Below are 14,629 nucleotides of genomic sequence, written 5' to 3'. Positions count from 1 at the left end.
TTTATGTATGCTTTGGGACTGGTTTATATGTTTTTATGCAGATTTTAAATTTTTAGATAGGTTAGATTACAACCGTTATGCTGCCGAAATTTTTGTAGATTTAAAAAAACTAAACATTACAACATAGTTTTAAAGTTAGTGTGATTAAAATTTTTAATTAATAAATTTTAAATCAATTAATTAAAATTTTATAAAGTGTAAATTAAAATAATAATTTTACAATTATAAAACATTATCAATTTTTTTTTATAAAATAAGTAGAAATTAAAATAATAAACTTTAATGGTAAATTAATAAATTTGTAATAAAATATTTATTTATTTAATTAATTTTATAATATATTCATAAAATTTGATAATATATGTAGATAAAATAGGTAATTAAGTTAACTTTATTCTTAAAATTAAGTTAAGATTAAAATAATAAAATTTTATTATTGTTTATAAAAAAAATAAAAAGGGAAAATTATATTAAGAATTTTGTAATTATTAAATGACATAATAATGATTATAATTAAATATATGATTATGTAATGAAACTTTATAATACATTCATAACTAACAATAATATATATTCGTAAAATTTGATAATATATATTCATAAAATTTAATAATTTATTCATAAGATTTCATAAAATTATTAGCAAATAAATATATTTTTTTATGATTATCACATTGTGATAATTTATTTTCCACTTGAATCAGTTATGACGATTGACAAAAGTTGGATAACTAATAGACGACGTAACTCTTGATGAGTTTCAGAATGGTCTTCAAGCATTTATACAAATGGCCAAGAATCATGTGAATGCTTTCGGAGAAGTCAGATGCCCATGCGTTCAGTGTGTCAATATGCTGAATCAGAAACTGAATATGGTGGAGGCTCACATACACAGATATGGGTTTCTGTAGCGATATGTGAAGTGGACTTACCACGATGAAGTTGATATGCCTCTAGTAGTGGACGACGGGGCTCTAGTGACTGATGAGATAATTGACATCATCAATGATGTTATTGGTGAACAAGAAACTAAGGAAGAAGACGTAAATGAAGGAATTTTAGATGGTGGTGGCAATACTGTGGAGAATCAATTTGATGACCTGTTTCAAGAGGTCGAAGCTGAGTTATACCCTGGTTGTACATGGTTGTCTTCCTTGAACTTCTTGGAGAAGATGATGCACATGAAGGTTATGAATAAATGGACAAATAGTTCCTTTGATGAAGTTTTGAAGTTTATGAAATTTGCATTCCCGAAGAAGAATAAGATTCCGACTTCATTCTATCAGTCTAAGAAAAAAATGAGGAAGTTAGGGTTAGGTTATCAATCAATTCATGCTTGCAAGTACGACCATTGTTTGTTCTAGAAGGAGACTTCCCAAAAACAGAGTTGTCCTGTATGTGGTGAGAGCCGATGGGTTGACAAAGACACAAAGGGGAAAAAATTCTCCCACAAAGTGTTGCAGTATTTCCCTTTGACTCCTAGGCTGAAGCGTCTTTATGGTTCAAGGCATACAACAAATGATATGACCTGGCATAGTACAAGACGGTCGAAAGAAGATGGTGTGATGCACCATCCTATTGATGGGGGTGCTTGGAAACAATTTGATACCAGATATCCTGATTTTTCCAAAGATTCCAGAAACGTTCGATTGGGTTTGGCTATTGATAGTTGTAATCCATTTGGTAACATGAGTCTATCTTACATCATGTGGCCGATAATATTCTGCACGTACAATATGCCTCATTGGTTGTGCATGAAAGAGTCATCATTCATGCTGACCTTATTGATTCCTGGTCCAAAATCATCTGGGAAGGACATGAATGTCTTTTTTAGGCCTGTGGTAGACGAATTGAAGGAGTTGTGGGATGAGAGAGTTCAAACCAGAGACGCTACATCGAAACAGTGTATTTAGAATGCGTGCAACACTATTATGGACTATCAATGATTTTTAAGCCCATAGTAGTTTCTCTAGTTGGAGTGGCCAAGGATATATGACATGTCCTTCATGCAACGAAGACACTCCTTCATGTCGGGTAATTGGGAAGATGACTTATGTTGGTCATAGAAGATTCTTATCTTCTACGCATAGGTGGAGGAAGAGTCGCTTGTTTGATGAGAATTATGAAAAAGGACGTCCTCCAAGAAAATTCAGTAGTCAAGACATACTCGAACAATTAGCGCATGTTCCAGATCGTTTGCTGGGTAAACATGTCAGTTTCGAGGGTGTGAAAAGAAAGCGAGATCCAAAAGAGCTTAATTGGAGTAAAAATAGTATTTTCTTTGAACTTGATTACTGGTCCGAACTTGAATTGAAGTATAATTTAGATGTGATGCATGTAGAGAAAAATGTTTGCGATAATTTACTCGGTACTTTTCTTATGAATGAGAAATCTAAAGACACCACCAACGCACGAGTAGACTTGAAGAATTGGGGTATCCGAGAAGAGTTGCACCTCAAGGAAAATGGTATGAAGTAGGAGTTAGACTTCCTGATGGCTTCGGTTCAAATTTCTCTAAGAATGTAACTAACAATGATGACAACATTGTTGGGTTGAAATCCCATCATTGTCACATTCTTATGCAACGTCTATTTTCGGTAGGAGTTCGAGGTTACTTGGATAAGTCTATTTCGAAGACAACCATTGAGCTTTGCAATTTATTTAAGCAAATTTGTGCTCGTACATTGGTTGTTAACGACATGGAGAATGCATAAGATCAAGTGATACAAATTTTGTGCAAGTTGGAGTTAATTTTTCCTCCAGCTTTTTTGATATAATGATTCATTTAATTTTTCATTTACCGCAAGAAACTATCATCGGAGGACCAATTTACATGAGGTGTATGTATTCGTTTGAGCGATATATGAAGAAGTTGAAAAATTATGTTAGGAATAAGGCACACCCCGAAGGTTCTATAACAGAGGGTTATGTTGTTGATGAAGCTTTGGATTTTTGTTCGCAATATCTTCAGGGCGTACATACTAAATTTAATCGCCCGGAATGAAATGCGGATATTGTTATTCCTAAAAGACAGTTGTCAGTTTTTGAATCACAATGTCATCCAAGTAGCAGAAAGAAAATCATATCCCTTTACTATCTTCATCAGAAAGAAGTGGAGTGGTTTGTACTTAACAATTGCCCTAAAATTCAACCATATATGGAGTAAGTAGCTCAACACATATATGAATTCATTAAATTTAATTCATGGAAAAATGTTATCTTACCTTAATTGTGCTATATAGTTGCCTTCGAGAAAATTCAAACATAAATATTCAAAAAGATTTCCCTATCTAGTTTAAATTGAAGGTAAATTATCGAAACTGTAGAATTCTTATGAAATTCGTATCGATTAATACTCATCTCATTGTGTTTTCTTTTTGTGTGTCATACTCTATAGATGGGTCGTTTGCGGAAAGTACAATCAACTGAGTGTACTGATGAATTATTTGCTTTAGCAAACGGTTCCAATCAGAATGCATACTCCTACACAGCTTGCATTGTGAATAGTGTGAAGTTTTTGGTCCATAGTCGTGACGAAAGACGTACCACTCAAAATAGAGGAGCTTCGGTACCAGGAACCGATGGTTTCACTTTCTATGGCCAACTTGAGGAGATTGTAAAGTTATGTTATTCCCATAGTTACTCAGTAGTATTGTTTCGATGCAAATGGTTCAACACCGATGCAAGTAAGGGTCGAAATGTGACTGAGAATAACATAGCTAGTATCATGATTGATTCTGAATGGTACAAGAATGATCAGTTTATTCTTGCCACTCAAGCAAAACAAGTTTTCTACTTGGAAGATCCTTCAAGAAACAAAAATTGGAAGGTAGTAGAAGAAGTCAATCATCGAAAGATCTGGGATCATCCAAGTATCAATGATGATAACGAGGTTAATGTCGTACATGATATCACTTCATCAAATTTTGTACTCACTGTGAAATTAGGAGAGTTGGAGATTATTCATTTGGATTGACCTGGTCACACCACCATAATTGGGGAAACGTCTCGATCTGTTCCAGATGTGGATGATGATTTCATCAATGACGATGATGATGACGAAATTAGTGAAGATGATTTAGAAAGTATAGATGATGATGTAGGAATTGACATTGATGAGGAATAATATTTTCTTATGCATATTCATATTTGTATGTTCAATGACTATGTTTTAATTTCAAGACTTTTCAATCAATATATGACTTTTTTCAACAATGTTTGTTTTTTCAATAGTTTCAACCGAATTACCGAAATTATTTAAGTTATGTAATTAACCTCCAACTATAACTAAATTTAAGTTAATAATTATTTAAACTGCAAAGATAAGTCTGCTACCATTGCTCGTTCTCATGGCAGTGATGGAGCAGATCCTCCTCCTCCTCCTCCAGATCCCACGCGAGTTCCTACTTCTTGTGAGACATGCAATATACTATAATTAGTCTATATTTTATCAATAAATGATAAATTGTTATTATTTTATTCAATTTAATTGTATTTTTTAATTAACATATGCAGCGGCTACCGCAAAAAGAAAAGGTCGGTCTGGGATTGAGCGAGAGTTTTATGATCGCTACAAGGATAGAAAAGGTCACAAGAAAAGACACTTCGATGAACATGGAGGGTATGATGATATCGAGACAGCCAGAAAGAATCCACCAGAGGACATTGACAATGCGAGTTGGCAGAAGTTGGTTGACATTTTCACCACTCCACAGTTCACGGTACGCTCAAAGGAAAATGCTGCCAATAGAGCAAAACAGAAGTATCTAAGTCTCCATGGATCGACTTCTTATGCTTTTGCTCGATTTAAGAAGGTAAATAAAAATATATAGATAATTTGAAATATTTCAAGTTATCTCAATAATAATTTAAGTATTTAACTAAGATTATGTTAAATTTTGTTTTCTAAAGATGAATCTTCAAACTAAGGAACTGACCAGCATTATCGATACGTTCAATGACATGCATAATCATCCGACACGTGGATGGGTGAGCACAAATGCTAAGGATGCATATGTAAGTAACTTTCTAAGTTTTGTATCTATGTATATTATTCAATTATATTATGTATTAATTTTCTTGTTTCTAAATTGCAGGATGCCTTGCAGCAAGAAGTCCAGACACAATCCCAATCCAATATCAATCTGAATCTGAAGCAGGAAGTGCCACTGTCAATGAGACACAAGTCGTCTCAAAGGTACTTGGTCAACGTCATGGCCACAATCGAGGTATTGAATGGAAGTTGAAGGGCACTAGTTTTAACGCCCTGGATAACCAAGACCATTACACTGTGTGTTTATAAAGGTGCAGGACTTACTAATCAAGTCATTCAATCCAAAACGTGTTACTAAAACTATAGTTGAGCTAGGGTTAAAAGATTTTGGTCTCAAAGGCTTCATTTCTTATAAATAAATATTTTCTCTTTACATGGGATCCCAAAAGTAATACGTTTAAGACCGTTTACAAAAGAATTAAGATTTAAATACATATACTAGCCATTCTAAATCAAAACAGACAGTTAAGCATTTCTCGTCCTGTTCCACTCCTCGGCCGTGGCAGCCGAACAACTGACTATGTACATTCAGCCCCGCAGCTCTCCATCTCAAGGTGGGTCCAACTTGCCTTTGCCTTTACCTGCACCACGTAGCACCTGTGAGCCAAGGCCCAGCAAGAAAACACAATCACAGAGCATAATCATTCAACAGACATTCAGATAACTCATAGCGCATAAGCATGTACTCAACAGTCTAAGCATTCATGTTAATCAAGTATTCAGCATACCAAGTATGCCATTCCATATCAATAATCAATTCACATATGATAACTAGGGTTAACGCCCTTAGGCCGCACCCTCTATTTATCCCACTGACTCCGGCCCGCTTAAACCGAGCTCAGAGAATGTTAAGCTGTCCTCAGCTACCAGTGGCCGAGCCGCACCCTGTGCGCAAGTATTCTTTATGGCACCCTTAGGCTGTATATCACATGTCCCATGGCATAATACCATCTATGACATCATACATATATAGGGAGCTCTTAGTCCCATCACAAACACATAACTGGGTGCAGTTTTCTTACCTTTAGATTCGCTAGCTTTGTTCAATTTGATCCTCAAGCACGATCCCGTCCGAGCCCTAGCGTACACCTAGTCACAGCCATAGATCAGAATCATCACCAAACCTCAAGTCCAAAACCTAGTATCGGGACCAATCCCGAGCCCTCGGGAAGCCCTAATTCCACCAAATGGTGGTGGAATCAAACCTCGAACCCCCAGGCGAAAACCCTTGAAAAAAAAAACCGAAAAACCCCTTTCTGGAAACAGGGTAGCACTACAGCGCTCTAAGGAGAGTGCTACAGTGCTACAAACAGAGCCTAAAACGCCCCAGACCACATAGACTAGCGCTACAGTGCCCAGTGACTAGCGCTAGAGCGCCCAGTGACTAGCGCTATAGCGCTAGTCACAGCACAACCCTGCACAACATTTTCTCCTTCGAATTTTCCCAAGCCAAACCTACTCAAAACTCAACCAAACTTCAAAGCAAGCCTCCCAGCATCCTCAACTCATCCCATAAGTCCTAACCACACAAAATTCAATCACATGCACCCCAAATCAAGGAAATCACCATAGCTGGACCTAAAGCTCAGAAACTCAACAAAAACAACAACTGAAAACCACAAGACTTGAACTAGAATTCCTTACCTATGATGGATGAGCCCAACCTAGGTTATTCTCCACACTAGCTTATCCTCCACCTCCTCAAAGCTTCAGCCTCAATTCCCTAGAATTTCCCATCAAAACCCAACTCAAAATCCACAACAATACCAGGAACTAGAAACTGAAAAGCTACTTTGAACCTTACCTCAAATGATGAGTATCCCCTGCCAATTCCTCAAACCATACCAAAGACCTTAGCCTCAAGCTCTTGCCTGGACTCCCTCTGAGTTTTAGCTCCAAACTCCTTCAAGAAATGGAGAAGAGACCTCCAACCGAATGAGAGAGAGATAGACTTCCAATTTCCCTTTTTTTTTTTTTTCCTTTTCTCTTCTTTCTTTCCTTCAGACCTCTACTGCCTTCTACACATTCCACTAAAGTATAAAACTCAATAACACTTATACCCTTATAAACCAAATGACCACAATACCCTCCCATTAAAATTTAAGCCCTTAACCCAACCAAGGGCATTCTGGTCATTTATTCCCAATTCCCGCTATTTCCTTGAGTGTCTCTAATATTTACCGCTTACTTCCCAACACCTAGCCAATCACCAATTATATTCCCTAATACCAAAATAGACTGCAATATATTCTCTAAATTCCCATAAATACCCCCAGGCTCGCCCCGAGTCAAGTATAAATCCCCACAGTGACTTTTTCGCTGAACCGCTCACTGGGATCGTCTCGAGTCACAAATTACAAATATATCCACATAATAATGTGGTCTCATCAATTTATCACAAATATATACAGTTATGCCCTCAACGGACCAAAATTACGATTGTGCCCTTCTAACCTAATTAGGGCCTACATGCATACTAATACACATAGTCATGCATCTCAGATATTCAAATAATCATATAACATGCTTTTAATCATTAAATCACATATATATCCAATTATGCCCTCCCGTCACAGTAATCAAGGCCCTTAAGCCTTATTAGTAAATTTGGGTCGTTACAACTATCCCCTCCTAATGAGAATTTCATCCTCGAAATTTACCTGAATGACTCGGGATACTGATCCCGCATCGTTGTCTCAAGCTCCCAGGTCACTTCCTCGACCCTACTATTCCTCCACAATACTTTAACAAGAGGAATCGTCTTATTCCGTAGCACTTTATCTTTCCGATCCAAGATCTGAACCGGTTGCTCCTCATAAGCCAAATCTGTTTGCAGCTCTAAGTCTTCATACTTCAACACACGAGCCGCTTCTGAGACATACTTCTGGAGCATAGAAACATGGAATACGTCATGGACTCCTGACAATGATGGTGGCAAGGCTAACCTGTAAGCCACCTGACCGATCATTTCCAGAATCTCAAAAGGTCCAATGAACCTAGGGCTTAGCTTGCCCTTCTTTCCAAACCTCCTCACCCCTCGCAACAGTGAAACTTGGAGAAACACGTGGTCCCTAACCTAGAACTCCACGTCCCTACGCTTGGGATCAGCGTAGGTTTTCTGTCTGCTCTGTGAGGCGAGCATCCTAGCTTGGATCTTCTCTATAGCTTCACTTGTCCTCTGAACCATGTCTGGCCCCAAATACTTCCTCTCACCCATCTCATCCCAATGAATGGGTGATCTGAACTTCCTCCCATATACCATCTCGTAGGGAGCCACTCCAATCGTTGATTGGTAACTATTGTTATACAAAAATTCAATCAACGGGAGATACTTACTCCATGACCCTTCAAAGTCGATCACACACGCTCTGAGCATATCTTCCAACACCTGAATCATCCTCTTAGAATGTTCATTAGTCTGAGGATGAAAGGCTGTGCTGAACTTCAACTGAGTTCCTATAGCCTTCTGCAAACCACCCCAAAACTTGGAGGTAAAGATAGGATCCTGGTCTGACACTATAGACTTAGGAACCCCATGGAGACGTACGATCTCCTTCACGTACAACTCAACATACTGATCCTTAGTATATGTTGAATTCACTGGAAGAAAATGGGCTGACTTGGTGTATCTGTCCACTATCACCCACACCGAGTCATGAAGCCCTACAGTTCTGGGTAAACCTCCTACAAAATCCATCGTAATGTCCTCCCATTTCCACTCGAGAATACCCAAAGGCTGAAGCAACCCTGCTGGTCGCTGATGTTCAGCTTTCACCTGCTAATAGGTTAAGCACTTGGCTACATACTCAACCACATCCTCCTTCATCACGGGCCACCAATATAACATCCGTAGATCCTGGTACATCTTCGTGGTACCCAGATGAAGTGAGTACGGCGTCGTATGAGAGTCATCCAGTATCTCTCATTTGATTCCCTCATCATCTGGAACACAAATCCGTCCCTGATACCGAAGCAAACGAACCTCAAAAATAGAATAGTCCTTAGCTACCCACGTTAAGACATTCTCTCTAACCCCCTGTAACTGAGCGTCTACCAACTTTCCTTCTCTGATCCGCTCTAGCAGGGTCGATTGCAGAGTAATATTGGCCAACCGATCTACCACCAATTCTATCCCTGCTCTGACCATGTAACGACCCAAAATCACAAATATGGCTTAAGGGCCTTGATTAGTGTGCCAGGAGGGCATATTTGTTCGATGTGTGAATTAATTGATTAAACACATGATTACATGTTAAGTATGCCTGTTTGATTATATGAATGTTAAATTGTGATTAAATGTTATAACTGTGAGAACCACATTATTATGTGGGTAAATCTGCAGCGTGCGACTTGAGGCGATCCTAGGGAGCTAGATAGCGGGAAAAGTCACAACGGGGCTTAGCAGTTGACTTTGGATAAGTCAAGGGTATTTTAGGTATCGGGTAGTTATTTAGACTATCGGGTTATGAAAATAAATATATGGAGATATATCTGAGGTTAGGAGGTCTAGGCGGGAATATTGGGGAAATTCACTATTTTTCCCTCGGGGGACGTTTCCTGTAGCCCGAGTCTCGGGATTGACTTAACAGGATAAGGGTAAACTAAACTAAAGGAAAATAGTAGAACAAAAGTAAGACCGACTCTTTCTCTCAGCCCTTTTCTCTCTCTTTTCTCTCAAGGAAAACACAAGAAAAACACTGAAAATCTTAGAGGAATTAAGCTAGAATTCAGTGGATTGAAGGAGTGATTTAGAGGCTTAGCTCAAGAATCATCCAGGAAATTTAATCAGTACTAAGGTAAGCATTGAATTCCTTTTTTTTTTGGTTAGAAATTCTAAGTTATGGCTGAGTAGCGAGATGGTTGTGGTTTTGATGTTAAGGGCAGAATTAGGGTGGAAAAGCTTGGGAGTTGACTTGGATTTTCCTTAGAGAAGTGGTTCAGCCGAAGAGGTAAGCTCTAATTCATCATTTAGAGGTTTCAATATGAGTTTGTATGGCTGGTTTTAGTGTTTGAAGTTCTTGAGTTTCATAAATTGAAAATGGGATTCTAGTAGGTTTTTGGTCTGGATTTCTGTTGGGATATGTTGTTAGAGTCATGATAAAAGTGTTGTGATTAATGGGTTTTGAATTAGGGAGCTTTGGGATGGCTTTGGATGAGGTTTAGATGTTGGAAATGGTGGGTTTTCTGGGCACGAAGGGAAGGGCTGCGACTCTGTTCTAGAGTGCTGCGGCCCTAGGATGCAAAGGAGCCAGGGAGGCTTGGCCAGGGGTAAGCGCCGCGGCGCCCAAAGCAAGGGCCACGACGCATGTCTTCTTCCAGGGATGCTTTGGGTTCTGTTTTGGGGCAGGGCCGCGGCTAGGCTTCAAGGGCCGCAGCCCTTAGGTGTGTACTTGAACATTTAGGGTTTTAAAGCATGGGAATCTAGCCTAGAGTGCTCGGGATCGATTTCACCACCGTGCTTGGTGGAATTTGGTTTCCCAGAAGTTAGTTTTGTATCCATAAACCCTTATCTGAATATTAATGGAACCCTATATCTTGGTTGTGACTAGGTGTTAAGGCTAGGGCTCGGGAACAAATCGTGCTTGAGGAGCGTTGCTCGTAATCAGTAACCGTAAAGATCAAAGGTAAAAAAACTGCACCTAGTTGTATATCCGTAATGGGACTATGGGTTCCCTATTGTGTATGCTTGAAAGGATGGTATTATGCCATGCAAACTAATCAGTGAACCAACGACCTAAGAATGCCAAGGGTTACACCAGCGCACAGGGCGCGACTTGGCCACTGGTAGCTGAGGACAGCTTAATATGCACAGAGTTCGGTTTAAGCGGGCCAGAGTCAGTAGGATAAATAGAGGGTGCGGCCTAAGTTGTCGACCCTGATTATTATGTGATATGGATGTTATGAGACTTGAATGTTATAAGTGATTAATTGCATCCTTGATTCTGAATATATGCTGAATAGTTAATGTGGATTATTTGATGAGAGTTCATGCTCAGTGAATTTACTATTTGTTATTACTATTTGTGTTACACGTTATGCTTTCTTGTTGGGCATTGGCTCACGGGTGCTACGTGGTGTAGGTAAAGGCAAGGACAAACTTGACCAGCCCTGATTTGGAGTGCTCTGCGAGCGAAATGTACATGACCAGCTGCTCAGCCGCCACGGTTGAGGTTTTAGACAGGGACGCGAGACCCAGAATTGTTCATTTTGCCTTAGTATGGCTGACATTTGTCTGTATTTTGGAGAGTCTGTAATCCAACTTTTAAACTCTGTTTCTTTTGGGATCCCATGTATATAACTGTTTAATTATATAAAATGTAAATTTTGAGACCAAAACCCTTTTTAACCCTAGCTCATACATGTTTAGTGACATGTTTTAAAATTAATGACTTGATTAGCAAGTCTTGCACTTTTAAAAGTACACAGTATAGCGGTCTTGGCTATCCAGGGCGTTACAGACCATCTCATCAACTAACTCTCTCGAGATCTGGGTGGAATTGTATAGCTGACCTGGGCCTCTCCGGTTCAATGCATCCGCCACCACGTTGGCTTTCCCCGGATGGTAAAGAATATCACAATCATAGTCTTTCACCAATTCTAGCCAACGCCTCTGTCTCATGTTCAGGTCCTTTTGTGTAAAGAAATACTTCAGACTCTTACGGTCAGTGTATACCTCGTACTTCTCCCCATACAAATAGTGTTGCCAAATATTCAGTGCGAAGACCACCGTTGCTAGCTCCAAATCATGGGTAGGATATCGTTGTTCATACTCCTTTAGCTGTCGGGATGCATAAGCTATGACCTTTTCATTCTGCATCAACACACAGCCTAAACCCAACCTCGATGCATCGTAGTAAACAACAAACTTCCCTTCCCCCGAAGCAAGACTCAACACAGGCGCTGTAATAATTCGTCGCTTCAGTTCTTGGAAACTGTCCTCACACTTGTCTGACCAGATAAACTTCAAATTCTTTCGTGTCAATTCTGTCATTGGTGCCACTATCTTCGAGAAGCCCTCCACAAACCATCTGTAATAACCCGCTAGACCAAGAAAACTTCGCACCTCCGAGGCGTTCCTTGGCCTCGACCAATCCCTAACTGCCTCTACCTTAGATGGATCCACCTTAATCCCATTTGCGCCCACAATATTTCCAAGGAATGTCACTTCTGGTAACAAAAATTCACATTTCTTAAACTTGGCATACAATTGATGCTCCCTCAACCTCTGAAGAACATGTCGAAGATGAAACTCGTGCTCTACCTTTGAACTGGAGTACACTAGGATGTCGTCGATGAATACAATAACAAACTAATCCAGAAAGTTCTTGAACACCCTGTTCATTAGGTCCATAAAGGCTACTGGGGCATTGGTCAAACCAAACGACATGACCAGAAACTCATAATGCCCGTACCTCATTCGGAAGGCCGTCTTTAGTATGTCCTCGTCCTTGATCCTCAGCTGGTGATAACCAGATCAAAGGTCAATTTTTGAGAACACCGTCTTACCTTGCAGCTGATTGAACAAGTCGTCAATCCTTGGTAGGGGGTACTAATTCTTGATAGTCAACTTGTTCAATTCCCTGTAGTCTATACACATTCTCAAAGTCCCGTCCTTCTTCTTCACAAATAAAACTAGAGCACCCCACGACGAGTAACTAGGCCTGATGAACCTCAAATCTAGAAGCTCCTGCAATTGTATCTTTAATTCTTTCAGTTCTGCTGGTGCCCTCGACACTGGCTCTGTCCCTGGCGCCAGTTCAATAACAAACTGAATCTCTCTACGCGGCGACAACCCCGGAAAGTCCTCAGGGAACACATCAAAGAACTCGCAAACCAATCTGATCTCTTCCGGTCCTGTTGGTGAAACCCTGGTGGTATCCACCACACTAGCCAGAAAACCTATACACCCTCCTTGTAACAGATCTCTGGCTCTCAACGCCGATATCCTGGGTACGCGGGGTCCATGCACCGCTCCCACAAAAACAAAGGGATCCTCGCCCTCTAGCTCAAAAGTCACCATCTTCTCCCTACAGTCAATAGTAACTCCATACCTAAAATCATATCAAAGTCCTCCATACTCAACTCAATCAAGTCTACTGACAACTCTCTAACGTCAAATATCACTGCCAGTGCTATGATCCACCTCCTAGATACTACCAGTTCCCCTGTAGGCAAAATAGTCCCAAACCCTGAAGTACAATAATCACTAGGTCTACACAATCTATCAATCACTTTACTAGAAACAAACGAATGTTTAGCACCAGAGTCAATCAATACAATAAAAGGAGAGCCAACACTAGAAAGCTGACCTGTCACTATCGAGGGGCTAGCCTCGGCCTCTGCCTGCGTCAGGGTGAACACTCGGGCTGGAGTCAAGCTGTCCACCTTCCCTGCATCTCCCTTCTTCACTGTCGGGAAATCTTCCTTGAGGTGTCCCACCACCCCACAGACATAACAGGCCTTAGCCCGACATTCGCCTAGATGGCGTCTTCTGCACCTCGTGCATTCAGGATAAGTCCTCCATGCATCACCGCCTCCCTGACGACCACCCTGAGTACCCTGACCTCTCCTATCAGAACCAGGAACGGTCGAAGCATCATGGGTCTTCCTCTTTAAATCACTGGGGTCTCCGCCCCTACCAGAACCAGAATATGGAGGCACTGCCCTGTGGCCCTCCCGTCTCGCTGCACTCTCTCTCCATATCTTATTTTTCGCTTCCTCAGCGGTAAGAGCCTTCTCTACAGCCTGGGCAGAAGTTGTCCCTCCAGGAACTGTTGTAATTCTCACATCTCGAGCTATCATAGCATTAAGCCCTCTAATAAATCTGTCCTGCCTAGCTGCATCAGTAGGCACAAAATCTGGTGCGAATTTCGCAAGTCTGTCAAACTTTAGGGCATATTCTGTAACTATCATGCTGCCCTGAACCAGCCCTACGAACTCATTTATCTTCGCTACCCTGATGGAAACATTATAATACTTTTGACTGAATAAGTCCTTGAATCCTTCCCAAGTCAGAGCAGTAACATCTCTGGTCTGTGTTGCCACCTCCCACCAAATTCGGGCATCCTCTCTCAGCATATATATGGCACAGGCCACTCTGTCATACCCCTCTACCCTCATATAGTTCAGAATGGTAGTAATCATGGTCATCCACTGTTTAGCTTTCAATTGATCAGGTCCTCCCTCAAAGATCGGGGGCTTCTGCTTCCTGAACCGCTCATACAATGGCTCCCATCTATTCCCAATCTCTACTGGCTGTACAACAGGTACCACTGTAGGTGTCACAATGGGGGCAACACTCCCTGATAGAGCCTGCTGCCGCAGAATTCAGATCTGTTCATCCTGGCTCTGTAGCCGAGCTTGCATGTCTGCCATAAGCTGTTACCAGTTCTCAGGGACTGGCGAAGGGGTCTGGCCCTGGTCATCATCTCTTGTCTTAGACCTATTGCCGGCTAGTCGCGTAGATTTTCTTGGACGCATAATTATCAAAGTCAATCTACAATCAACGACTCAACAATTAGACTATGATGACAGGGTAATAATCCTTTCATGATCCACCATTAGAACCCCAGATAT

Source organism: Humulus lupulus, chromosome 5 (assembly GCF_963169125.1).
Source record: "Humulus lupulus chromosome 5, drHumLupu1.1, whole genome shotgun sequence".
NCBI lineage: Eukaryota > Viridiplantae > Streptophyta > Magnoliopsida > Rosales > Cannabaceae > Humulus > Humulus lupulus.
This window is presented reverse-complemented; position numbering follows the sequence as displayed.